The following is an 18693-nucleotide window of genomic DNA, read 5'->3' as shown; positions in this document are numbered from 1 at the left end:
GAGAACATAACACTAGAGCCAGCTAGGTGGTACCAGGGGTTATGTCATGTTGTCAGCTTTGCTCTCTGTCCCATCGCCTAATGGCTCCTGGTATGCTGTTCATGACGCAGGTCACCAAGAGTTTCTATAATGTTTGTGTGTGGGGACTTTATAGCTATTCACTTTGCCTAAGAAATTCTGTCATGGACAATCTCTAGGTAAAAAGCAAAGCCAGAATAGGTGGAGGAAGCTCAAGCATTATGTTGTATGAGTGATGCTACCAACATTCTTACCCATGACAACAATACCCCCATCACCACATAAACAGCAAAGCGATGACTAAAGCAAGACCTTGACAAAGATTCCTCGTATAAATAAAAGGTCAAAATCTGTATAAATCTTTTATTTGCATAGGCATAAATTACAAATTTGTTCAAGTTTGTTCAGTAGTACAAGTTCATTTAGTTTTTACATGACATAGAATGGAGGTCTAGAAAAGAAGATAGGATCTTTTTCTTTTCCCAAAACTATACAAGATGATTTTGGAAATCATAGGCACTGAGAACTTTTCTTCCAAAATGAATAAATTCATGCTTCACAGAAGATGCCGCTACTTCCATGTTCACACGAAGGTGTTGGCAATGCCCCACCCAGAAAAACAGAAAAACATCTGTACTCTGCTCTTTGCACTGTTTTCTCAAAAAGTTTTGATGGAAATGAGGAGATGGAAAGGTCTAGAAATATACGCCACATGGAAAAGTTATCTACATGTCAGTCTAAAAACAAACAAGACATCAAGAGCCAAGCCCCTGGGGGGATCCTCACGTTTTCCTCTGATCCTGTCGCTGCCTGCTACATCCATGTGCCGTTTTCACCTTTGGTCCTGCTTCTCTGCCACTTGTCACTCCTGCATGTCCACTGGTGTGTCCTGCCTTGAGCACCCCAGGAAGCCTCCAGTATCTGTGATTGTTCTCATCCTCTTCCTTTGGCCTCCAACCCTTACCTTGTCTCTACCTGGTAACTTGTCCTTGACACGTAGCTCCTGCATGAGGTCTCTCCCAACAACTCTCCTCGCCCGCCTCACCTGGGTTTAAGGAGCCACCACACTTACTACACCTGATGTTTTCTCACACAACTTTTCATATTGTGCCAGGGTGATGGATTTACTGGTATATCAAGACTACCTCTTTCAGTGACTTCTGTGTGTCTAACACCTACAATTGGCCATGTGGTCCCCCAGGTTGTGTTTCTTGAGAGGAACACTATAAAATGGACATTGGCAGCTAAATCAGTTGTCTATAGCAGTGTATCTCTGGCCAACAGCAAGGAAGAAAGCAGAACTGGGCACTGGGAGAGGCTGGGCCTGGTATCGGAATGAGATCCCAGGTTATTTCTAATGGAGTGAGGGGCCCTGAGTATTTCTACTCCCACATGGACTGGTCATTTTGGATAACAGCTGCCCACAGAAGGAGGTATCATCTAGATTTATCTTCAGTGGAAGCAGATCTCCAAAGAGGACTGACAACTGAGGGTTGCCTCCTGGCAGCACTTCTAGCAGCTAGAGAACTATAAGTCCTCTTCATTCCTGTCAGGAGATCTGGGCTAGTTATATTATAGTATCCATCATCAAGGCAAAACTTTTTGTGAAATTTAAACTAAAGAAGAACAAAATGCCTGTGGACTGGGGTCATTGGAGGATCAGAAGAAATGAAACATTTTGGCAATTTCATTTTTAATACAAGTGGTTTTGATAAAATGGATTTATCTCAGAATAAGAAGATATGAAAAAATGATTCTTGGCGGGGCGGGGGCGGGGGGACACTGGGATTTAACCCAGGAGTGTTTTACCACTAAATTCCTTCCAGGGCCTCACTAAGTTGGTGAGGCCGCCCTTGAACTTGCCTCAGCCTCCTGAGTTGCTGGGATTCATGCCTGTGCCACCATGCATGGCTAAATAAGAAGATTTTCAGAGACCCCTTAAGATTTCAAGATGTCTTCTAACTGAAAAGCGGTAAATTCATAGTTTTCAACTATTCCCAAATATGAAAACTTCTGCTACTCATTCTATAAATATTTATTGACTATTCACAGTGTCATGGACCATTAGGAAAAAAAAAAGAGTAAATTAGATACAAAGAAATTTGGAGATTTCAACCACTGGTAGATAAGGACATGATCTAACAAATGATCATAGTACAAAACAAAATGAAACAATGATTCTAATGCTAGTGCAAGCAGAGCACACTAGAAAAAGCATGAGTTAAATCAGATGGCAGAGGGGAGGGTGTGTGTGCATGTGTGGGTATGTGCCCATACATGTGTGTTTCATGTACTCATAGGTGTTTGTGTGTGTGTGTGTGTGTGTGTGTGTGTGTTGTGGTGTGTATGTGTGTGTGTGTAAATCTCTCTGGAATAAGATATCATATGAGCTAGGCTCCAAACCTCCAGAGACTTGAGTTTGACCCTTCCAAGAATTGTCAGCTTTTACCTTTTTCTGCCTGCAATAATATCTCATTCAACTTTTATAACTTCTGCAATGGCTAAGCTCTGTATATTGGAAGGAGGGACACAGGATCCTGGCAAATCCTAGTGGCTAATGAAATCAGAATTATCACTCTTCCTTTTTATTCCTCCCCCAGATTCAAATTTACCATGACTGACATGACTCCTTAAGATTTGATCCCTGTAGGGGAACAAGGACCTCAAACATGGGAATACATTTCAGTCCCAGGCCTGGGTCTATGGTCTGTCCTGTGTGAGTCTTGCCTTTCGGCATTGTTCTCTAGTCACCTCTCCAGGCCATGGTGGCCCTGGGCCCATCTGTGACTCCAGGCTGCTGTGAGGGTGGAGGTGTCTCGGCTCATTTCTGTTGGGAAGAAGGTGTCTTTGTTCACTTTCTTTGCAGTCAGAGACTTTTTCCCTTAGTGACCACTGTGTACACGTAGTTCCTTTGTTACCTTATCTTTAATTATTGCTCAGATAATGACAGTGCTGACGAATAAGACATTCTTGCCTCTCTCTCTCTCAAAGGTTTGGTGACAAAGGGGGGGGGGGAAGTGAAGCATCCTGAATTCCAAAAGCAAAGTTCTAAATGATGCTTATGAGGCAGAGTTGATGATAAAGAAGTAGTTAAACATTACTTTGCTTAGAAGGAAATTGTTCTCAGAACCAATACTGAGAGTCAGCAAAATGAAAAAAACAATTGATTCATCAAGTTCTTTCTTCCCTGGCATATAGAGAAGGAGCTTATTAGATGGAGAAATTTATTCTAAAGTCTATTTTAGTCTGTAGTTTGATCAACTATTTTCTTGTCGGTCCTAAAGTCCCCTATATTTTTAAATTGTAAAACATCAGCTACCTCGCCTCCTTTTCTGAAGGGATAAAGGAAGGAGGACAGAAGGACAAAGGACTATAAGTATGTTGAGTCTGTATTGATCTGAGTGGCTTTAGCTTCATCTACCTTGTACCATGATGCAGACACCAGGTACCCGATTCACCTTTGTCTTTTGGAGAAACAATTTGACTATAACTTTCCTTGTAATATTTTTATTAATACTGATGACAATATTGGCAAGAGGAGATGGTGCAATGTTTAGGGGAGAATGTGAGTGCGAATTTTCTATGCTATAGCACATGTTGCTGTCCCCCCCTCCCTCCTCTGAAGAGCTAATGGGAAGACTCCATTATATTGTAGGTCAAATTTCTTTCCCATCCATATGAGAACTTGGAATGAAAATATGCATATCCTAATGACCAGTTTTGCATAAAAGCTTTCTGTCAGTTTTAAAGATACTGAAAAAAAAAAGCTCTCAATTTTAAATAATTTGTCCAATTCATTCCAAGCCAATAAATGGCTTGAAAGCTCGATGCTACAGATCCTATATAGGAATTTCTTTTCTTTTTAAAAACTCACTTCTGTCATTAAAGAAAATTAACTACTCCAAAATTCTGTTCTTTTAAAAAAATATTTTTTATAGTTGTAGATGGACAGCATGCATTTATTTTATTTGCTTATTTCTTTTTAATGGTGCTAAGGATCAAACCCAGTGCCTCACACATGCTAGGCAAGTGCTCTGCCACTGAGCCCCAGCCCCAACCTCCTGTTCTTTATTCCTGCTAGTTTGGCTTCCATAAATGACTGATGGTATCAGAGTTATAATTTGATTTAGTAATTAGTTTGCAGAGGAAACACCTCCCACTTTCCCTGGCAAAGTATGAGGCAGACATCTCAGAGAAATGGTTTTTTTGTAATTGTTTTGGATAAAGAGTTACAAATACCTACTTACACACAGAACTGGATTTGGGGCACAGTTCTCACTGCCTTCATGCCTATATGACCCCTGATCCAACTGATTAGTTTGGACTTTCTGGAGGAATTTATGTGAGGTCAATGATTTATACTTGTTCAGAGGTCACTCTGCCATATATTTCAGCTGTCAGCAGAACCACGTCTTGCCTGGCCCAAGATTTTGTAGAAGAAGGGGGAAAAAAATGACTCTACAACATTTTATTGTCTAGTAAACTGACAGACCCATGTCAGCTATGTCAGCAGAAGCAGGAGGGGTTGGGCAAGAGTTCTTGCTGCTGGTCTGAACTTTGCATTTAGACCACGCAGGCTGGGTTGGAAGGCAGCCCTGAGATAGCATAAGGAAGCCAATCTTAGCAACATCTGAGGGAGGCACAGTGGTTTTATCCTGGAGCAAATGAGCAGCTATCTGGGTCCTGAGGTGTTATCTCAGAAGTCTTATCTCCTGCTCTAGCCAGAGCCTACAGTGAGGCTCAACAGTGCAGTTAAAGCCTATTTTTAACTGCAAGTCCTAGTTAGGCATAAATGAACCTGTGCTGTGCTCAGATCAGGAGCCCCTCCCTCCTCAGACATCCTGAAATGTCCGATGAAGGGCTTCCTGTATTTCCACGTCTCAGAAAGCATAGAAATTTGAGTGCATTTTGGATGTTTTGCCTTTTGTTAGTGCTCTAGTGTTTTGAAGTCTTTTGTTTCAACAACAATGTATCCCTAACTAGGACGTCAGCAATTATCGGAGGATTCCATCTCCTTTAAATATAAGACAGCATTACACTGTTCAAATATTTTACAAGTGTCCAGAAGGATTGTATCCCCACTGCCCTCTAAAACCTCTTCCCCAACTGAAACTTAACATTTGCATCAGAATCCAGAGTCCAGACTCTGTAAGAGCAGCTTCTCTGAGTGTTTCTCTGTTGTAAATGTTAATGGTACTATTCATTTTAATGGGTTCAATGATAAGAAAGAAAAAAAATTCTGCTGGTACTATAGATTTTATGGATGCATTTTAAAAATGAAGAATGAATTCACTGTTGCTTTTTTTCTTAATCGTTCATTATCATCTCCTCTCAGCTTTTTTTTTTTTTTTTTTTTTTTTTTTAATCACTCCAAATCTTGGACAAGGGGCTCCACCTAGTGTAAGTTTTAGGTTAAAAAAATAATATGGATTTTTTTTAAAAGGGCAAAAAATTAGCACTTCTTTATAAGATTGCAAAACAAATGGCATTGATATTCCATAAAGTGTTTTTATGGTTCAGTTCATCAATATAGTTGGTGACATAGAAATATTAATCATTCCCTCATTTTTCCACAAATGTGTGTGTGTGTGTGTGTGTGTGTGTGTGTGTGTGTGTGAGAAATCACAACACTTATGTGTCTAGATTCAATTTTAGGTTGTAATTGTTACCTTTGCCTGTGGTAAATGGATTTAGATACAATTTTCTGATGGTATAACAAGAGTCTTAAATGAAACTGTTTGAATTGCTTCAACAGTTGATAAACTTAGAGTTACTGCCTGAAATTGTATTTCTTATTTTTTTTAAACATAGAATTGAATTTTAGCTTGGCAATCTCACATTCTTAATAAAACATCTAATTACATTTTGAAAACTTTTATATTGTATTTGGCTTCAAGATTCAGACTTGTTTACCTAGCAACCACTAAGTGGAGTTGTACAACTGTTGAGAATATAACTTTTTCCAACTTTGAAAATATCACTGTGGTGTGGTATTCAATTTCTTTATTTTTTTTTTCTCATAGAGGGAAATTTCTAGTGCTCATAGCTGCTGTCAGTGAGTTCTGAGAAGAGAATGTAAATACGGTTGCATGTTGCTTAAGAGCAGAGACACGTTCTGAAAACTGCATCGTGAGATGATTTCACCCTTATGTGAACATGACAGAGTATACTTACACAAACTAGGGTGGCTATGGCGTCACTAGGTGGTATATATAATCTTTTGGGACCACCATCGTACATGTGTCCAATTGTTGACTTAAACGTTATGGTGCACAGCTGTATGTCTATAAATGACAAAATGCTACACTGTGGTGACAAAATGTCCTTTCTTGATGATGACATCAGTAGTCAGTGGATATAGAGTTGAGAAGTTCCCTTGAGAAATGGATCCCTTCAAGGATTTACATTTCCCAATGTGCAGAGATTGCCTTTAATCTGGTCAATTGTTTTGTCTAAAGGGAGTGATATTTCTTGTAAACCGACTGCCAGACAGGTGCTGAACATATATGATACACTTAATTCTCCTAGCACTGTGAAATAGGGGATCATGGGATCCATTTTACAGACTGGGAAACTGAGGCTCATAGAAATCAATTTTTCTACATTATGTCAGGAAATTAAACCCAAATCTGTGTTTCTCCGTAGTACATGCTTGTTCTTCCACTTCATTTTCCTAACCTGTGTATAACCTGTGAAGTCCTTCATGGTTACATTATCTTCTTTCCTTCTCCAGTTAATCACTGTTTTTGTTATTGTTGTTTTGTTTGGTACCATGGATTGATCCCAGGGGCACTTTACCAACTGAACCACATCCCCAGCCTTTTTTAGTATTTTACTTAGAGCCAGGGTCTCACTGAATTACTTAGGGCCTTACTAAATTGCTGAGATTGGCTTTGAATTTATAATCCTCCTGCCTCAGCCTCCCAAGCCACTGGATTACATGTGTATGACACCTCACCTGGCTGATCACTATTTTTATTCAACACTTAGCATGTGCTACATTCCAAGGGAGTTGATGCTGTGTCCTCAAAAAAACTTTCAGCGTCACTAAAGAGACTGAGCAGAGTATATTCTTTTAAGATATTAAATTCCATTGTGCATTTACATCATTGCCAAGTGTAAGGTTTAGAAAATAGGTACAATAGTATTTCAAGGTTTTTTTGGTCTTTGTGTGTGTGTGTGTGTGTGTGTGTGTTGTTGTTGTTTGTTTGTTTCTTTTTAGTATTTCAGGTTTCTAAAGGCAAGGTGTCTTCTTTTTTTACCTCTTTTTTCTGCAGCAATGAGAACCATCCTTTTAGAATGGAGGAGATATGATAAATCAAAATAATATTACATAGAATACTGTATTATCTAACACACCAGTTCTCAAACTTTCGGAGGATGATACCCCTTTTCACTCCTACAGATTATTGAGAATCTACAAAGAGCTTTTGTTTAGATAGGCTATACCCACTGCCAACCTAAGGAATGAAAACTTGTGATATTTTAAAATGATTATTAAATCATTTAAAACTCACAATAGTAAACCCATTACCTTAACACACATAAATATGTTTATAAAATATGTCTATTTTTCAAAACAATTTTACAAGACCATTTAATAGTAAAGTAGCATTATTTTATATATATATATATATATATATATATATATATATATATATATATTTTTTTTTTTTAAAGAAAGAGTGAGAGAGAGGAGAGAAAGGGAGAGAGAATTTTAATATTTTTTTTTTTTTTTAGTATTTGGCGGACACAACATCTTTGTCTGTATGTGGTGCTGAGGATCGAACCCGGGCCGCATGCATGCTAGGCGAGCGCGCTACCACTTGAGCCACATCCCCAGCCCTATTTTATATATTTTGAATTTACATTTATTTCAAGTCCCTTTACTATCTGACTTAATAGAAGACAACTGGATTCTTATCTGCTTCTGATCTCAATCTGTTATTACACGTTGTTTTTAAGTGTAGTAAGAAAATTCACCTGCATGTAGAAATGTAGTTGGATAGGGATGAGCATCTTAATAAGTCTTTCTAGATAATTCCTTGACCTTACAGATTCGTCAAAGGGTTTTGTAGTATTCCCAAGAGTTCTTGCACCTCATTTTGAGAATTGCTGGTCTAAGTAAGATGAGGCCTAGTCCCAAATCTCAGGGACTATGCATTTCTTCACTGCTTACTAGCTGTGAAGCCAGAGGAAGTTGCTTTACTTTTGGTTGAGTTGTGACAAGGACTTTTAAGCAACATTTGTGCAGATACTGGTACATAAAAGACACTCAAATAAGTGATCATGATGCCAAGGTGATGTTTGATGACAGTGCTGCTGCAGCTTCCTGAGCTGGGGTGTTGTGAACCCCCACTTCCAAACTCAGAGAATGAAATCATGTACAGCCTGGTGCCTGGGAGACGGGGATAGCACTGCCAAGCAGAGTTCACTGTGTCCCTCGGGGTCTTGGCTCATTCCCTCACTCTTCTGTCTTTCCCTCCAAAATGAGCTTGATCTGTAGGGTTGGCACAACTTTCCTGAATTCTGAATGCTCTACACTTAGAGAACTGGTTATGGTGGCTATTGATAGAACAAAATATAGCCACGATGGATTTGAAATGATATATTCACATTTAACATGAATTCACTGTTGAACAAGTAATAAATAATTGTATTTTTTTCCTAAAAATTATAGAAAACAGATATGATGGGAATGGGAAAAAACATTTACAAAATCAAAATTCTGGGAAATCTTTGCAAACACTTTTGAGTGGCTTAATACATGGGCACATTGAGTAAAGTACTCTTCATCTGCACATGCTCTGCTCTCTTCTTCTACAACACTTGGGAAACAACACTGTGAATATGACATGTGACATTGAAGGGTTGTCATGGAGATAAGGCAGGACACTGGAAGGCACCCTAGAGGAGGTCACTGAAGCCACATCCAGTTACAGGAATGATTATGTGTTCTGAGTTGGAGAGTTTTGAGACTATGGGACAGGTGGGGGTAGAAAAAGAAATCAAGAACTCTAGCAAACCCTTTGTTGGGGGTGAGCAGGGGCTTGAGGTTCCTCTGTCCATATGCCCTCACTGGTATCAGGGGAAACTAGTATCCATCCAGTCTGTGATCTGAGAAGTAGAAAGAACAAGGTGCAAAACCCAAAGGGGACATGGGAGGCTCTGAGGGCATCGGGGAGGAGGTCAGGAACAATCTAACTAGACCCCGAGCAGCCTGGGATGCGGTCAGGCAAGAGTGTGAAGGAATTCGGTCAGATCTTATTATTTGTGCCTCTCTTTATGTTCTTGCTCAGAGGTGGAATGAGGAAGAGGAGACTTCAGAATGCTGGGAAACAGACTCCTTAAAGATGATTTTTAAAAAAAAATGTATTCCAGAGGTTGATGGAAACGTACCTTATTATTAAAACACTGTCATCCCATTAAAACAATTTTCTTATTGCATTGTCAGAAGGAAGACATCATGTTTTTATTTTAAAAGAACATTTTGGCCACAGTCATAAAACTGCCACGAAAGACTCATCATTGAGTGGGGGTTGAAAAAGAAATCAAGAACTCGATAAACTTCATTTGGGATGAGCGGGGATATGAGATTCCTTTCTCCATATGCCCTCAGTGGTATTTGGGGGGAAACTAGTACTGATGACAAGTTTGAATATCTCTGGCTGAGACATATTTGTGTGTTGGTATTCATCATTTACAAAATTACAAATTTGGCATTTACAAATACATAGGTCACCTACTAATCAAGTATGGTTAGGCTCCTATTTAGCAGTGTTTTGGGGTTAGGTCACACCCAACTACTGAAAGTCTGTCTACTTGTTTATAATATAGAAATAAGATTAGATCAGTGTGTTCTCACAGTGTGGTCCATGAACCAGCCCATCAGTTTCACCTGGAGCCTGTTAGAAACACACTCCTGGGACCATCCCAGACCAACTGAACCATCAACTATAGGGACAGGACCTAGTGCTCTGCCATGCCCTCCGGGTGATTGTGTGCATGCTACAGTTTGAGAGCCACTAGATTTCAGTGATCTCTATGGTTCCTCCTAGCTTCAGTGATCTAAGATTCTAAGATGTCACATGGTTCATTCTGGCCTTCAGGTTCTCTGGACCAATCAGAGCAGATAATTGTTCTTTCAAAATATCCCAAGGATGGAGACTGCCCTGTTTGTCTCATTCCATTGCTTAACCACCTCATGAAGCTTTTATACTTTATTGTTTATACAAATGTATATTTAGAGCAGTGAGTTAGTTTACTCTGGATTATAGTCTGTAATCTTAAAGATCTCAAAAGAGATGTCAAGATGCTCTAGGAGGCTGGGGATGTAGCACAGGGGTAGAGTGTTTGACTAGTGAGTGTGAGGCCTTGGATTAGATCCCCAGTACTGAAAGAAAAAAGAAAGGAAGGAAGGAAGGAAGGAAGGAAGGAAGGAAGGAAGGAAGGAAGGAAGGAAGGAAGGAAAAGAAAAAAACTCAGAAGCAGAAGAAAGGGTGGGGAGAGGGGAGCCACATTCTAGAGCATACATTAAATTTATAGAGTTGACCCTCAGTATCCAGTGTTGGCTCCAGGACCCTCTCAGATATCAAAATCCATGGATTCTCAAGCTTTTATTACAACAAGGCATAGTACTTGCATGTAACCTACTCACATCCTCCCACACACTTTAAATCATTTCTGCACTACTTATACTACATAACATAATGTAAATTCTATGTAAATAGTTGTTACACTATGTTGTTTAGGGAATAACAAGAAAAAATTTACATGTTCAGTACAGGTACATGGTTTTCTTTTTCTAAATATTTGCAATTCATGGTTGGTTGAATTCAAATGTGGAATCCAAGGATACAGAAGGCTGATTATATACAATTCTGGAGGTTTACAGACTTCCATTCATAGTCCCCATGGACCTGGGTAAGAAGCACGAAGAAAATTTTTTGGTGAAAGTTCAAGCAAATTAAGCACATTCAGGGATTCTGAAGCAAAAATCTCATTTTATAAATTTCCCCTAGTTTCCTTTTTCTTAAAAAATCAAATATGTACCAAATGCTGATAAGGAAGGTACTTTTTTTAGGTCTTGGGGTGGGATATATCCTGCACTTCGTGAGCTTTCACACAATTATTGCAAAAGTGGGCAGAACAGACACCAAATGGGCAACAGATTCCTTCTACTAGGAGATATTGGGGTGAAATTCTCAAAATGTATGGCACGTGAATTGGCCATCAGGATCGCTCAGAAGGAGGAGAGGAGATGGAGGAATCTCTGCATGCAGAGAGGATGGCATGAGCAAGGGATGGCAAACAGAAGGCTGTTGTGGACAGTGGTTGGTCCTGGTTTCTGAAGAGAGCGTGCTTGGCCCAGCCCGATGGCAGACTTTTCAGTGGTAGCCTGGGAGCCACCACTGAAGAGTTATGCATAAATCTCTAGGAAGAGATGACTGGAATCATTCATCTCATACTTATGTTACCACACAGAGTTGTCCAATTCCCTGCTTATTATTCTCCAAGGATTCTCTTGGAAAAAAAAGAATTTCTTCCAACTGCAGGTATTGGATCTTAACCAATTTGACTGGCTCTCTTTACAGAGCAAGTTAAAACCATTTGCTCCGAAGACATCACCCAGAATTTGGAGCTATCTTCCTACTTCAACTTTAAAGCCAAAAAAAAAGGGGGGGGGGTCATTTTAGAGAGCTTAGTAACTAGTAAGCTACTAAGTGCCTAATGTGAATTCATTAATTCTACGTCCTTAATAGGTGCTTGAACGGCCTTGCTTTATGGTCTTTTAACAAGATTTTAATTAATTCTTGCAAGAAAGATAATTTTCTTCTTATTTCCTAGACTTTTCCAATTATAATTAGGAGAGTTTTGTCTTGATGACCTTGTGTAACCCAACATCATTTCTTGGTTGTTTAATTTCAGCAGAAACAGGGCTGTGGGAAAGTGCTTTACCCGATTTGATTGAATCTCCATCCTCGGTATTCATGGCTAGACTATATTAGGGCTTGCTTAAATGCACAGGGAGGGGAACAAAGAATTTAAAGATCTGGTTCCTGAGGCTTCCTTCTAAAACTCTTGGGGAAGGAAAATGAGGACATAGTCTGAAGATGGAAGATGTATAATCCATTGTCGGAATTCAGGATGATGTAATTGAAAGTTAAATTACCTGAGTTAAAATGACCTCAGAAATGGATTTTATGAAAAAATACAAGTTACAGCCTTTTGTATATTTTGTTACAGTGCAAGACCTTAGAAGAAAAAGTGTTTCCCCTGATCTATCTGTTAATACTGAATCACAGAGAATAAAAGTCTTAACAACCTAAATTTGTCCATGAAATATAATTGAGATGTCTTATGTAATAAATTACTGCCAGTGTAGGTAACAGACATATAGAATTAGTGGGATAAATTCTATATTGGAACCATGTGCACAAAACACTAAAAACAAATAGTCAAACAGTAGATTTTGTCAGTGGTTCTGATCATTTCAGTCAACTGGGCCATATTGATTAAATTGGAATCTCTGGAGATTGGAGACTGGGCCCTGGCATGGTTCCTAAAGGCCCCAAGGTGATTCCCCAGTGCAGCAGCATGCTCTGTGTGATACAGGCGTGGCTGTTATGTTTGGTAGTGATGTAGTTGATGGAAAGGTGCCAATAGATACAGCCAAGAGATGAATCAGTTTAATGGCAACTAATTTGAAAATGTCCAAAGACTATTACATAAAGCAGGTGATAACACAGCATGTCCCAGAGGTCTGGCTTTCCAGGCATCCACAGTTTCTCTATAGTGATGCACAACCATGCTTGCTAATGCACACTTGGACTGAGGACCTCCCAGGAGTAGGTAGATTGGCTGGCCCCTCTGACCTGAGCTGTCTATGCTCCTGTCTCACCACTCTGTACCCTACCTGCTCTGCCTCTAATTCTGGAAAGGCAGGCTGCAGGATGGCTGCCCATGTGGTGCAAGTAGCTGATGCAAACCTTCTCTCCTCCAGTGCACCTAGTGTGTGCTGTCAGACGAGGTGGGGGGACTCCTGGGAGCATCCCTCAGCCAACCCAGCCAGATTCCCAGCTGTCTAAGGTCCATTCCTGCCATGGTCAATTAGCAGTTCCTCTAACTTCTATTTTAAAGACTTGGATGATTTTACTTTCTCTTTTCCTAAGGCTACAATTGCATTTATTTCCCAGTCCTGTGCTATTAACAACACTACACCATAGTTTGTGCACTTTACATAATTGGTATCTCACTGCTTTTTGTACTTCAAATACACTGTGCACAAATTTTTCATGTCATTGTTGCAACAAAATCTAATTGTTTGTTAAATACAATGTGACTTTTCTTTTTGGCAATACGGAAGACTGGTCTCCAGATTGATATTTCCACAAAATTAATGAAGATTGAATAATTTTTCTAGTAAGAGTCTGTTTGTAGGAGCTGGGGTTGTGGCTCAGAGGTAGAGCACTCTCCTACCATGTGTGAGGCACTGGGTTTGATCCTCAGCACCACATAAAAATAAAATATATTGTGTCCACCTATAACTAAAATATATATAAAAGAGTCTATTTGTAGCTTAACTTTTTAGACAAATTATGGACCATGATAGTTGATTAGCTCATTGTTTCCCCCTGTTTTAAAAAGGTAAAACATTGAGGGAATTTATTGCTGTCTGAAGCATTTTCGGATAAGCCCAAGCCATGCTTAGCTTAGTATTCATGGGAAATAAATCTAGACTATTCCTCAGACAATAGCTCCCCTGGCAGTTGTTTGACAATTACTCTATTTTTCTGGGAAGAGGAGTGGCCAAAACAGATTACATCACACATCAATTTGGAGGTGTTCTCCCTTTTCTAAAAAGGATAGATAAAAATATTTTGAGTGTGTTTGGTTTGATTTCAGTTTTCCCTTTTCTCTTGACATTTCTTTTTTACCCTTTACTTAGGAGTCAAAACAAAGTGAGCTTCTTACACAAATTTAACAAAAGAAAAATGACACATCCAAAACTTCAGCAATGATTGCTGTGCCATTTGAAACATAGTTTCTCTAACATTTCCATCATGTCCCCCCGCCCAAGTAAATATCACCCCTTGTTATGATCTGAATGTTTCTGTCCACTCCCTCCAGACTCCAATTCATCTTTTGAAATCCTAATATCCAAGGAGATGGTATCAGGGGACATTTTAGAGATGACTAAGAAATGAAGGTGGAGACCTCATGGGTGAGATTAAGTGCCCGCACAAAAAGACCCATGGGAGATCCCTGGCCCCTTCTACCCTGTGAGTATACTCGGAAAAGGCAACATCTGTCAACAGTCCCCATCCGGCACCAAATCTGCCAGCACTCTTACCTTGGTCCTTCTTAGTTTGCAGAACTGTGAGAAACAAATTTCTATTGTTTATAAGTTATCCAGTGTTTGGCATTTTGTTTTAGTTGTCAAAACAAACTGTGACATTCATTCTGAGGATGAAAGTGAGGCTTTAGATTGTGCAAATTCCATGAATATTTATGAATGGAAAAGAATAGAGAGAATGTGATGGATGGATAGGTTCTAAGCTAGTACTCCGAACCAACAACCTTTATATATTATATTGTTGTAGATGAGCACAATACCTTTATTTTATTTATTTTTATGTAGTGCTGATGCAAAATCAAACCCTGTGCCTCACACATACCAGGCAAGCGCTCTGCCACTGAGCTATAGCACAGCCCCCAATATCCTTTCTTATAAAATTTTTTAAAATGATCATATTATTTATATATATATATATATATATAGATTAATGTAACTACCACTACACTCAAGATTCAAAACAAGTCCATCACCACCAAATAATTCCCTTGTGCTTCCTCTTTGTAGTCACACCCAGCTCCCACCCCTAGCAACCACTGATCTCTTCTCTGTTACTATGATTCTGTGTTTTCTAGAGTATCATAGGAATGAAATCATTTATATGGCATTGTATGTAACCTTATGATGCCTTTGGATTCATCCAAGTTGTTACACGTATCAATTACTTGTTCCCGTTAATTGCTGAGTTTTTACTTCATTGTTTGCATAGACCACAGTGTGTATTGTTTCCAGTTTTTGGGTGATTATCTGCCATAAAAATTCAGGTAGAGTTTTGGGCATGTGTGAACATGTGTCCACTTCTTCAGTGTCAAAGACAGGAGTATAGCATTTCTGGGTCATACTGTGAGGACATTATAAGAATCTGCCAAACTCTCCGAGAGGCTCTACCATTTGCATCTCACCAGCAATTCTTGAGAGTTCCAGTTGTTCCTCGTCCTTGCCAGTACTACTACGTATTATCAGCACTTTTTACTGTAGCCATTTCTGATACAAGAATTGTGGTTCAGGTTTGGGTTTCCAAGGAGGGGAGAAAAGGTCCTTGGTACTATCTTAGCTCATTAATTACTCTGCAGAGTCAGTGGTGCATGGGAAGCTCAAAGAGCTATCCTTGGGTATCCTTGGGAACCACTCTTCCACCAAACTCCCATCTGGGAAGCTGAGGGGTCCCCATGGGCATGGTCCACTCCTAGCCAAGCTTTGTAAGTCCAAGAGGAAGGCAATTTGGAAGGAAATAAACAGAAGCAGCTGCAAAAGAACGAAGCCCTTTGCATCCTCCCTCTTATTCTCTCATTTTCTCCTTTTTCTTTTCTCTTCAGTGAAAAACCAAATGAGATGTTGCTCCTTTAAATTCAAATTCACATTTAAAAGTTGTTCCTTTTAATTCAAAATACTTTCTACCCCGGGGAGGACTACAAAACTCATTTTACTCCACTGAACAGTGAGGGAAGAAAAAAGTTCCAGCAAAAAGAAGTTGAAAAAAAAAAATCAGTGTTTTTGTCTAGATCACTGTGCCACCAGCTGAGCATCTGATTAATGTCCTTGAAACATCACAGTTACTGTCCTGGCAGGAGTTCTCATTAGCACAGCAGCAGCCCACCCCCCACCCCCCAGGAAAAAAAAAAGTGTGTGAAATTCTGAAGAGTGATATACCTTTTCATTTTAAAAATTGTGGGAGAAAGTATTGGTGAGATTTAGAGTTTTGGAAATTGATCAGTAAAGCACAGGTATGAGAAGACAGGGCCATATTCAAACTGTAGAAAAGTTTCTGTTGTTTTCATATTTTGGCTTTTTTTTAAAAATAGTTTTGGATGAGACTTCACAGAGCTAAAGAATCATCTAAACATAATTAAATGTGCCTAATGGAGCTTGCTATCTTTGCATGTTTTATAGCCACATGAAGAAAAAAAAAGATTCATTAAACTTTGTTTCTATATTTTTGTATTGTTAAGTCATGACCACCTGGAGTTCAGAGATAAATAACTATGTATTATTATAAAAACACCATCCTTGCTAGCCTTTTACAAGATATTCAAGTAAATGTAATAATTTTAGTAATTTTTTTTTTTTTTTTTTTGGCTGGAGGTGGATGCCTGGATGGGGGCCCAGGGATGACAGGGAAGGAAATCTGATATGGTTTGCTGAATATTTTTATGGTTTCCTATAATCATTAGAATTTATAAGAATATGTGGTTTATGAGTTCACACCATAAAATTAACTTTGAATTCTCCTGAATGGAAAGAGGAATTCATGATCAACTTTTCAAATATAGTTAGCTATAATAAATCCTTGGTAAATTATTTGCCTACTTATTTAATGATTTATGGGAACACAGTGTGCCTACATCCTGCTAAGTACAGTGTAGCACAGATATTGAAATATCTCCAGTGAAACACATTATCCCATGTGTGAAGTGATCATTTTTTTTTGAATGAAGAAGTCATAAATACTTAGCTACCTGGAAATACATGTTACAATAATTGGCCCTAGGCTTTGTTTTCTTCCCCAAATAAAATCATCTTATAGATTAATGAATTCCGCTTTGCAAGTCTCAAGATTTTACGTAGATAGATAGATTGTTTTTATCAGGTTGTCATGAAACCCTAGAGACACAGGAACCTATTACTTAATTATAGTGGAATGACAATCTTTAGCTCTGGGAGTCACAGACTCCCTGAGGTTTACTGAGCACTAAAATATTGTGTCTTTGGTCCAAGTAATTAATCTCCCTATGTCTTATTTTTCCTATTTGAATTATGAACACAGGACTAATACTCAAACCTCAGGGATGCAAAAAAGTCAAAGTATTCAACATGTTATTTTTTGAATAAAGGAAAGGATCTATTATTTTATTTCAATTTTTTGTCTCATGGATACTTTTCTAAGATGTAATATAGTTTATGTATTTCACATCCAGTCTTTTAAAAATGTCATCAAAATAAACTATCCTCAGCTCACTCATTGGTAACTGGGGAAAAGCCATTTGCACATTATCCAAAGCATATTCAAGAAATGTATTCATTCATAAAACTTCATTTCCTGTGGAGTTGTATCTTGAGGATATTGATTCTGAAATTGGAATTACAAGGTCCTGGGCTGTGATTGACCTTCCGACTCTATGGACTAGTGCATGGTTGCTCTTTAAATTTATTGCATTCATTTACAAGAATTTATTTGACTTCTTGTAACACCTGCGAGCATCAGATTTATTATTTTAATTTGTGTTTCCTCATTCAGGAGGTGTGAGATGGCACCTTCTATTTGTTTCAATTTGTGTTGCCTTCATTGTCTATGATGCTGAATATTGTTTGAAAGGGTGCTATTTTAGTATTCTTTTGTGTGAACTAAGTTTCACTCTTGTCAAGTTGAGTTTAGGTTTTATCTGAAGGGATTTAAGCAGTTATTTCTATTAGGCTCACATTTATAATATGAGAAACATCACATTGAGAGGTTTATATCTTTTTATTTTCATCTTAGTTCTTATTTTCATGTCATCATGATTATTTTATTTCATTAAAGACATGTAATAACTTGAGTTAAAGAAAGAGTAGCTTTTCTCCAGAATTGTCTCTATCTCTCTCTTTTAAGCCTTTGTTGTTTGCTTTTATATCATTTAGAAATTATTGTGAATGCTACCTGGGTTGCAGCAGGAAAGACAAGAAGGGATCTCATGACTACTGGTGGTCCATGCTACCAGTGTACCTTCCCTGGGAATGATCTTTTTCCAGGTGTAAGTCATCTTATTAATTTTATCCTTCCCACTTCATCCAGATGATTCCTATATCCACAAAGCCATATAAGATTATTTTCCTTACTAATTGATATTTCACGAAGATAATGACTTACTAATTGATATTTCACGAAGATAATGAGTTAATTTTCATGTCCAAGATACTTCTTAAAATTGATTTTTTGTGAATTTTATAAGTATTATAAACCAAAATATCTAATTTATTTGTAAGTACTCAGGATATTTTAATCCATTAAGGTCTTGCTGCTTAGTCTTGCATAGGTAGAGGAGGGCTTGTGAATTGTGGGGCTTCTGAGCAGATTGACAACTGATAACTCTAATTACCTAGGACACTAAGGATTCAACTACTGAGACTGTTTTCCAACACCTGTCTGTAAATGTGTCATGTTGTCAGGTTTCATGGAACAGACTGAATAACCAATCTGCTGAGTAATTATCTTTAGAAATAACTTAAATTACCATACATGAGCCTCTATTTTTTTAGGATAATGCCATGCACAATCATATTATAATAAAATCCATTCATTTATTTTTTAAAAATTATTTAGCTATTTATTTCTATGATCCATG

At 38.4% G+C, this 18693-nt stretch overlaps 1 protein-coding gene across 3 annotated transcripts in view; it reads left to right on the top strand.

The window, feature by feature from the left end:
* The window catches only part of Epb41l3 (erythrocyte membrane protein band 4.1 like 3), a 227939-nt gene that overhangs the window by 23048 nt on the left and 186198 nt on the right, over positions 1–18693 (top strand). The gene's annotated exons all lie outside the window — the stretch shown is intronic.

Source organism: Callospermophilus lateralis, chromosome 17 (genome assembly GCF_048772815.1).
Source record: "Callospermophilus lateralis isolate mCalLat2 chromosome 17, mCalLat2.hap1, whole genome shotgun sequence".
NCBI classification, from domain to species: domain Eukaryota; kingdom Metazoa; phylum Chordata; class Mammalia; order Rodentia; family Sciuridae; genus Callospermophilus; species Callospermophilus lateralis.
This window is presented reverse-complemented; position numbering and strand designations above follow the sequence as displayed.